Raw genomic sequence first — 10,421 nt, 5'->3', positions numbered from 1 at the left:
AACTTTCATCGATGTAGGTCAAGGTGGGAATCAAAAAGTTTCTGTTAATGCGAGACTGGAAGAACATATGCTTGAAAGGTTTAATGTTGCCTTGAAGAACTCCATGGCCTTGGGATATCCGCTAAGGTTTATTTGTGGTCGACAAAGAGTGAATGGTGAAAAGAGTGACATAAGATACATTTACAATGGGTTGTACACTGTGACTAAGTGTTGGAAAAAAAAAAGGTCCAACTGGAAAACTTGTTTTCTTGTTTGAACTGAAAAGAAACCTTGGCCAACCAAAACTTGATCGTGAACTAGTGTCATGGCCAGCAAATTTAGGCAAGGTAAATCATTTTCGTAAAAATGTTAACAAGGTAACAAAGTCAGTTATGCAGATTAAAAATCAAAGCAAAGGCCAAACAGACACTTCAACCGAAAAACATCACAAGTGAATAGCAATTATTCAAGAAAGTATATTTATACATTTACTCAACAGGATCTTTGACCACTTCCTTCTTCAAATCTTCATGAATAACAGGGCTTGAGAACTCCTACATAAAAAGAAAAAGAAAAAAATGAGAGAGGAACTTATATTAAGCCGTAATTTTAGTATTAATTAGCTAGAAAAAGAAAAAAATAACGTGATGTTTTTGAGTGGAGGAGAGGGATTAGCAGAGCATATGTGGTAATTTGAAACAGAATTTGTAGGTAATGAATCCATTTTCCAATGAGAGTTATTTGAAATTTTGGGTTGTGCCAACTTTTTTACAGCAGATGTTCCAGAACTAAGGTTGACCTATATAGTGGCATTCTCTAAATATTCCAGGTGTTAAACGGAGACACTTCCAAGAAAACATTGATGAAAAACCTAGTTTAATCCCTAATTGAACGTGAACATAAATAGAAGGGGATTGGGAGCGAAGTGTCTATAAGCATCAAGTAGAGTTAAGAGGCACTTGTGTTTCTATAAGTATGTTAAAATAGTTATTAGTTTCACATGGAAAAAAAAAAAGAAAAACAAAAGGGATCCAGTTAATAATGAAATCCCCACTTACCGCATACAGAAAAGGAAGAGAATTAAAGGACTTAAATTTGTCTCCTATTTATTTTCGTGCAAAATCTATTTAATTTGACTTATTAAGATAGTGGTTACAGACCTGAAGCCAATAAATAATAATTGTTAACTAACACTAAGCATTAATTATTTTGCCAAATTTATGTTAAGCAAGTTATTTTAACTTCACAAGCAAAAAAGAAACAAAAAAGGGAACAAGTTAATAATGAAATTCCCATGACCACATACAGAAAACGAAAAGAATTAAAGGACTTAAGTCCCCTATTCAGTTTCACGCAAAATATATATTGCATTAAAGGAGGGTAGTCCAGCGTGACATCAAGCCAAGTGACGTATTGAAAACAGGCTACTTAAAATTAATAAATAATGTTTTGTTTGATTCTATTTGTATTATTAATTGCAAATCAAATATTACCATAAAGATATTATTCCTTCTAGTACTAAATTATGAATAGATATTACAACATCAATTATTTTTCCAAATTTACGTTAAGCAATTTATTAGTTTCACAAGGAAAAAAAAAAAAAAAAAAAAAAAGGAACAAGTTAATAATGAAATCCCCAGTGACGACATACTGAAAAAGGAAAAGAATTAAAGGACTTAAATCTGTCTCCTATTTAGTTTCGTGCAAAATCTATTTAATTTTACTTATTAAGATAGTGGTTATGCACTTGGACACAAAATAATGATAAGGTGTTGCACTCATCAGTACATCGACCAAGCAAAGGTGTAATTATATTAGTCGCGCTTAGCAGTTGTCGACAAGTACATCAAAAACAGCTACGTTAGTAGTCCCGTTAGTCATACAAAATTTTCACTGGCAATGATTACATAAGCAAGTAAACGTCATCATAGTAAACAATATCATACTACATGGTACTCCCTCCGTCCCATATTAGTTGTCCAGTTTTCCTTTACTCGCTCCTTAAGAAATCCTAAATAAAAGAGTAATTTTACTACATTACCCTTTTCTCTCCAGTAAATTGCACTCTAATCAATACTGGTTACTTTTAAAACAATTAATGCTAAGGACAAGATAGGAAAAATTTAATTAATTCCATTATATTTTTGGTTTTATAAGTTCTGAAGGGTTACTGGATATACATACTACTCTAATAATGTCAAGCCAAGAAACTTCGTGTGCTCAAACTGTTCTACTCTTCTTCGTTCCTCCTTTCTCTCTCTTATTCTATTCTGTTTCAGTAACTTCTGCAATTGATTAAAGATTATACTCTTACTAATAGGCTTTGCTAATTTGTTTCACTGGAACTTTGCATACTCCTAATATGTTTGCTGCAACTTAGCACACTTAATTGGGTAAACAAATATGGTTAGTTATTTTAATGTAAGTATTACAAATACGGTATATTCTTAAATATGGTTAGTTATTTTAATGTAAGTATTACAAATACGGTATATTCTTAACTAGTTGATGCCACAAATCCTATGAGATACCATTTTTTCAGTCAACTATTTTATCTCCAAGTCCATGGAGTTCTTTAAGGCAACATTACATCTTTCAGGCTTCTGATCTTCCACTCTCACATAAACAAAAACTTTTGGATTCCCACCCTGACCTACATAAATGAAAGTTTGAGAAGATATGGCTTCGTTCTTGTACCGACCAGAATCAACAATGCCTATTGCAACATCTTTTCTGTTAATATTCATATAATCGGTACCATTAATAAATTAGCGATGTAGTCGGATCGTAACAAGTTCTGCCCTGAACCGGAATTGATCCCCAATTTCAACTCCAGGAACATATCCAAAGGTCTACTCACAATTTACCCACTTTTTCTGGTTATTCAAACTCATTGCTTCTTCTATATCGATACTTCTTTTAGACTGTCCTTCATGTTTATGTGCTTTATCTTCTCGCAAACGTTTAGAATATAGGTCATCAAAAAGTTTCAGAGTCTCTCTAACTTCTTTCACTTTCTGAATATATTCATATTCAGTTAATGATCCATGACCAGAAACACCACACAAACGTTACCGGAGTGAAAGATTCAAAGAGTTTTACCGTCATGTGTGGTGCTTCAGGTCATGACAGCAAAATTCCTTGAATCTTCTTGAGAAACTCCATCGTGTGTGGTGTTCCAGGTCATGGATCGTTAAATGAATATGGACATATTCAGAAAGTGAAAGAAGTTAGAGAGAAACATGAAGGACAGTCTAAAAGAAGTATCCATATAGTGGCAGCAATGAGTTTGAAAATCAGAGAAAGTGGGTAAATTGTGAGTGGACCTTTAGACATGTTCCTGGAAATGAAATTGGGGATCAATTCCGGTTCAGGCAGAACTTGTTATGATAGGACTACATCGCCAATTTATTATGGGTATCAATTATATGAATATTAACAAAAAAGATGTTGCAACTAGCATTGTTGATTCTAGTCGGTATGAGAACGAGGCCATATCTTCTCAAACTTTCTTCTATGTAGGTCAAGGTTGGAATCCAAAAGTTTCTATTACTGCGAGACTGGAAGAGCAGCAGCTTGAAAGGTGTAATGTTGCCTTGAAGAACTCCATGGACTTGGGATATCCGCTGAGGGTTATTTATGGTTGACAAAGAGTGAATGGTGAAAACAGTGATGTAAGATACATTTACAATGGGCTGTACACTGTGACTAAGTGTTGGCAAAAAATGAGGTCCAACTGGAAAATTTGTTTTCTTGTTTGAACTGAAAAGAAACCTTGGCCAACCAAAACTTGCTCGTGAACTAGTTTCACGGCCAGCAAATTTAGGCAAGGTAAATCATTTTCATGAAATGTTAACAAGGTAACAAAATCAGTTATGCAGATTAAAAATCAAAGAAAAGGCCAAAAAGACACTTCAACCAAAAAAACATCACAAGTGAATAGCAGTTATTCAAGAAAGCCAGTTTATACTCTTACTCAACAGGATCTTTGACCATTTCCTCCTTCAAATCTTCATGAACAGGGGAGCTTGAGACCTCCTACATAAAAAGAAAAAGAAAAAACAGAGAGAGGAACTTAGATTAAGCCGTAGATTTTAGTATCAATTAGCCGGAAAAAAAAAGGACCTGATGTTTTTGACGAGGAGGGGAGGAAGCAGCAGAGGATATGTGGTAATTTGAAACAAAATTTGCAGCTGATGAATCCATTTTTGGTAAGAGTTTTTCGAAATTTTGGGTTGTGCCAACTTTTTTACAGCAGCTGTACAAAGACTAAGGTTGACTTATATAGTGGCAGTCTCTGAATATGCCAGGTGTTATACAACGACACTTCCAAGAAAACACTGATGACAAACCTAGTTTAATCCCTAATTGAACATGAACATAAATAGAAGGGGAGTGGGAGTGCAGTTTCTATAAGCATCAAGTAGAGTTAAGAGGCACTTGTGTTCTATAAATACGTTAAAATAGTTATTAGTTTCACAGGGAAACAAAAAAAAAGGAACAAGTTAATAATGAAATCCCCCCTTACTGCATACAAAAAAGAAAAGAATTAAAGGACTTAAATTTGTCTCCTATTTAGTTTCTTGCAAAATCTGTTTAGTTTTACTTATTAAGAAAGTGGTTATGGACTTGGAGCCAATAAATAAAAATTATTAATTAACACTAAGTGTTTGCAACAAATTTTAATATATATGGAAAATAAATTGCAACCATAAATATAAAGAGATTTTATTTATCAAGATTGTGAGTACAAATCTGTATATTCTCTTGATTCTTCTCTCCTAAATATTCTCCGTAATTCGAGGGCCGTTAGTAGCGTATTTCTCGAACATAGGATGATTTGGATTTGAATATGTGCACTTTCTTGGGATGTATTTGATCTGCATGAAAGGATATTGTGGATCTTCTTGAAGTATTTGGTTGTCAAGAAATATCCGGCCACATATTGACCTATTTTTGAATACCCATGAGTTTATGGGATATTTTGAGATCCTTTTCTTAGGGAATATGTGTCCCTTTATATAGGCGTGAGCTAGGGTTTAGGGTGTAGTAACCTCCAAGAAACCCTAACAAATATTGGGCTCAAGTTGTAGAGTCCCACAAAATTTCGATGTTTACACTAAGCATTAATTATTTTTCCAAATTTACATTAACCATGTTACTTTAACTTCACAAGCAACAGAGAAATAAAAAAGGGAACAAGTTAATAATGAAATCCCCATGACCGCATACAGAAAAGGAAAAGAATTAAAGGACTTAAGTCTCCTATTTAGTTTCATGCAAAATCTATATTATATTAAAGGGAGGGTGTGATATTAAGCCAAGTGACATATTGAAAACAAGCCAATTGAAATTAATAAATAATGTTTTTGTTGGATTCTATTATTATTATTAATTGTAAATCAAATATTACCATCAAGATATTATTCCTTCTATTACTAAATTATGAATAGATATTACAACATCAATTATTTTTCCAAATTTTCGTTAAGCATTTTATTAGTTTCACTAGGTATAAAAAAAAAGGAACAAGTTAATAATGAAATCCCCAGTCACGGCATACTGAAAAAGGAAAAGAATTAAAGGACTTAAATTTTTCTCGTATTTAGTTTCGTGCAAAATCTAAATTTTACTTATTAAGATAGTGGTTATGGAATTGGACCCAAAATAATGATACGGTGTTGCACTCATCAATTTACTGACCAAGCGAAGGTGTAATTGTATTAGCCGCGCTAAGCAGTTGTCGACAAGTACATCAAAAAAAGCGACGCTAGCAGTCCTGTTAGTCATACAAAATTTTCACTGGCGATGATTACGTATACAAGTAAACGTCATCAGAGTAAACAACGTCATACTACATGGTACTCCCTCCGTCCCATATTAGTTCTCCACTTTCCCTTTTCTTGCTCTATAATAAATCATAAATAAAAGTGCAATTTTACTACATTACGCTTCTCTCTCCAATAAATGGCACTCTAGTAAATATTGGTTGCTTTCAAAAACAATTAATGCTAAGGACAAAATAGGAAAAATTTAATTAATTCCATTATATTTTTGTTTATATAAGTTCTGAAGGGTTACTGGATGTACATTTTCATTGCAGAAGAGAAGTCAAAATAAAGTGAAACTTCTGGCCTTAATGAAATTACTACTCTAATAATGTCAAGCCAAGAAACTTCTTGTACTCAAAATGTTCTAGTCTTCTTCGCTCCTTTTTTTTCTCTCTCTCTTGTTCTATTTTGTTTCAGTAACTTCTGCAATTGATTAAAGATTATACTCTTAGTACTAGGCTTTGCTAATTTATTTCACTGTAACTTTGCATACTCCTAATATGTTTGCTGCGACTTAACACAGTTAATTGGTTAAACAAATATGGTAAGTTCTTTTTAATGTAAGTATTACAAATACGGTATATTTTTAACTGGTGGATGCCATAAATCCTCATGAGATACCATTTTTTTAGCCAATTGATTTAGCTCAAAATGTTCTAGTCCTACTAAGGCCCTTAAGAAAAATGAGGTTGAGTAATATTCACTATGTTCTTATAGTATCTACGGTTTTAACAGAACAAGAACAAATGGTCACTCGTACATAGAATTATTCAGGCCAGAGCAACTAGGGACTAACAGCCTATTTGGCCAAATCTTTTGAAAAGCCAAAAGTGCTTACGTTATAGAGTTGAGGTGTATGCTAACCTTTTTACGAAAATGAGAGCTTTTAAGCTCTTTTGAATAGTAAAAGAAGTTGTTTTTCAGAAGTAAAAAAAAGTAATTTTTTCACAAAAGAACTTTTTCGAAAAACAATTCTGACTGAAATACTTTTCAAAATAAACAGATGTACCGCCCCGTTAGGTCCTTTTGGCACTTTTATCCATTTTACCTCTTTTGACCTTCCCCGTAGCTTTGTTAGAGTGTATTTGACTTGTGGGGAAGGATGACGCAATTCTCGAGGCAATCGTATGTGATTTGAGTGAGGAAGTGAGAGTTTCGGCATTTCATACTTGTTGGGTTGACTAAAGTCAACATCGGGATGAATTATTTTATATTTATAATTTTGTCGGTTCCATTAGCTCCGAAACGTCGAATATAGGCTGGTTGTGTATTTGGTCCAGTTCCTGAGGGTCTTGGGGGCATTTTGGTCATTTGGTTGAAAAGTTGAATTTTTGGCTGTTTGGGGTTGACTTGGTCGATGAGACCTTTTTTTGGAAATTTTGAGTGCGCGAGTGAGTTGGTAGCGCATTTTTACATGTATCTGCATATTTGGTTTGTATCGGGGAGGTTCCGGGAGAGTCTCGGGATTTCGGGGTGTGAGAGTCAAAAACCAGATTTTTGTTGGTTCTGGTGTATTCGCCCCTGCGAGCCTTTTTCCGCCCTTACGGGGTCGCTCCTGTGGAAAGAGACCCCTAGGCACGAGATTTGGGGGATATTGTTGAGTCTCACTATTGCGAGGATGTGTTCGCCGAGGCGGTGTCACGATCCAATTTCACTAAGTCGTGCGGGCACCTATCTTTCCCACCTCGGTAGGCGAACCCTTATCCTAACAATCATAATGTATAAGTAAAGTGGAAGTAAATAGAATAACGTAAGTCTCATGATAATGATATAAACAAATGTGGAAGTAATGAGAATCCAACCCCAGTATTTGGTCTGGTCATACAACAGCTCTACTAATACTACAAGTCTGAATAATACATAAAATTTCAAATGATGTCTCGAAATAGAAATAAGACATAACTAGTAAGAAGAGTCTACAGGTAGCAAACGTCCTCATATTCAGCAGCCTCGATAATCAGCCATGAGGGGTAGAAACAGATCCAACATGGTACTCTACATTCATAAAATAATACAGCAAGCGTAGGTTGCGTATAAAGTTAAAAGATCCAGGCAGTTTCACTATCGAAATCACGATTGGAAAGAAGGTCAATGCATATGCACTATGTGATCTGGGGGCTAGTATCAACTTGATGTCGTCGTCTATGTTCAGAAAACTGGGGTTGGGAAACCCGAGACCTACTACTATTGTTCTGCAGCTGGCAGATAGATCTTTAGCCAGGCCCGAGGGTATTATTAAAGATGTGCTTGTGCAGGTTGGGTCTCTCATATTTCTGGCAAATTTTGTCATCGTGGATTTCGAGCCAGATCCGGAAGTCCCATTTATTTTGGGGCATCCATTTTTGGCCATGGAAAGAGCATTGATCAATGTAGCGGCAGGGCAACTAACTATGAGGGTACACGATAAAGTTGAAGTATTTAATGTGTAGAAAGCCCTCAAGCTGCCTGCAATCTATGAGGAGCTTTTTGTATCACTGTGATGAATGACGACACTAGGAGACCTCTCATTACTTCTCATGACCCATTGGAGAGAGTGCTAGTAGGTGAAGTCTCAATATAGATTTCAGTACTATGTCGACTTGATATAGTTAAAGTCTCAATATAGATTTTGGGTCTGTAATATTCAGTACTATGTTGACTTGTTTTTACTTTATGCTTAAGATGCTATAGGTTGTGATACTTCAAAATTATTCATGGCCTGTAATCAGTAGTATTTAATATAGTAGTAATTATTATTATTATGTTGTGTCGTGCTAGTAGTTAGCGCACCCCTTGGTTTTTGTTGTAGGTTCTTTTCCATAGGGAGGGGGGGGGGGGTTATTTTGAACCGCAGATTTTTTATTTTTTTTTACGAAAAGGTGTAGTGTGAGCCCTATTGAACCAATTGAATGCTAGGTGCTAGGAATTAGGTACACCATTGACAATATGAGCAAACCAACATTTTTTGTGAGGTCTGCGGAGCAGGTCATATGAGCGATATGTGTCCGGCGAATCTAGCATCCATATACTTTGTGGGTAATGCAGGAAGGGGACTGTAACTACCTGTTTGGTCGTTATGGCTCTTTTGGCACTTTCGCCATTTTTGAGCATTAATTGACTCACTTTTTACCCGAGGTTGACTTTTGGGCAAACAGACCTTTTCCCGAGTTTCATCTACTCCAAGAGGTCCGAATTATTGTTTAGAGCTGGTATGTATGATTGGTTTGGTTCCCAATGCATTTTGGTGCATCTCGGGACTTTGGATGGGAAATGGGAAGTAGGCACCGGTGATTCGAGATCTCCGTTGGGAATTTTGAGATCAGGAATGCGTTCGTAGCATATTTTTGTATGGGTTTAGGTAGTCGAATTGTGAGTAGATGGCCTCGGAAATCGGATTAAAGACTTAGAGAAATTCAAAAATTCTGGTACCCGCAATAGCGGTACCAGAGCCGCCCCAGCGGCACCGCTATGGCGGTGTGATGATCGCTGGGGTGGTGATGGACAATATAGGCCATACCTCTACGGCGGTTGGGACCGCTGTAGCGGCACTCTCTCCGCCGTGGAGGTCACGGGTAGGGGAATTTCATTAAATGTGTCTTAAAATAAGACTTAGACCCTCATTATGTCATAACTCGATATTGGATCTTGGGAAGGCTTCTCTTGGGGATAAATTGAGGAATTTCTTGGAGGTAAAGCATGGTCTAATCACTTACTTCTCTTTAATCATTATCATCTTAGAATCATCCCTTCCCTTTTCAATCCCTTAGAAGTAGAATTTGAAAAAGGGTTTTGGGAGGCTTCTCCCTAGGGTTATAATTGATAAAATTAATGATGGTAATACTAGAATATAACGAATCTAAGCTTAGTGATCATATATCTTTCACTTTTAAGGTTGAATTTTGGATTTGGAGAATTAGGGTTCATACCCAATTTGGGGGTTTTTACTAGAATAAGATTTGAGAATAATTCTTGAGCTATATCAACAATTAATGATAGGGTTGTGATTACCTAGAATTCAATTTGGTATTTCACCCATGAATTTCCCATTTCGCCCTTGTAGGCTCGTTTTTCCAATATCTAGGGTTAAAATGGACCTAATCGATATCATAGCAATATTAGTATCATTATTCACGATTTCTAACTTAGAATTCGATTTTGCTTAGACTACTTTGGTTCTGAGCTTCAGAGAAAGCGCAAGGCGATAGAGTGACTTGTTGGTGTTGTAGTTCGGCAGTCTAGGTAGGTTATTGTTTACCTTTGGTGAGACTTAGTATAGTGAATCACATATTTAGATTGTGATGTCGGAGACAGCATGTGAACCTTCGGATGGCCCTGATGTGTGTTGGGACTAGCCACCCCGTTATGTGTGTTTGATTGTTTAATTGAGTTGGCCTGATGTCATGTTTAGTAGGTAAATAACGAAGGTCGCTTGTTGTCCTGATCTGGATAGAGTTGACATACCCGTTGGTGGTATTTGTACTTGATATATTATTGGCGTACCCGCTGTTAGTACTTGAGATTATTGATATATTATTGAAGTATCCGCTGTTGGTACTTGATTATATATGTTGGCATACTGTCACGCCCCAAAACCTACCCTGGACGTAACAGGCATCTGATGCTATAAAC

General features: G+C 35.9%; 1 long non-coding RNA gene across 1 annotated transcript; it reads right to left on the bottom strand.

Moving 5' to 3' along the window:
• Positions 1-316: 316 nt before the first annotated feature.
• Positions 317-4,361, bottom strand: LOC132614627 (uncharacterized). Its single transcript, XR_009572367.1, has 3 exons — positions 4,108-4,361; positions 3,959-4,020; positions 317-533 (listed from the first exon to the last, which is right to left on the bottom strand). It is a non-coding gene; the product is annotated as an uncharacterized LOC132614627 (long non-coding RNA).
• Positions 4,362-10,421: the final 6,060 nt, after the last annotated feature.

Source organism: Lycium barbarum, chromosome 10 (genome assembly GCF_019175385.1).
Source record: "Lycium barbarum isolate Lr01 chromosome 10, ASM1917538v2, whole genome shotgun sequence".
Lineage (NCBI taxonomy): Eukaryota > Viridiplantae > Streptophyta > Magnoliopsida > Solanales > Solanaceae > Lycium > Lycium barbarum.
This window is presented reverse-complemented; position numbering and strand designations above follow the sequence as displayed.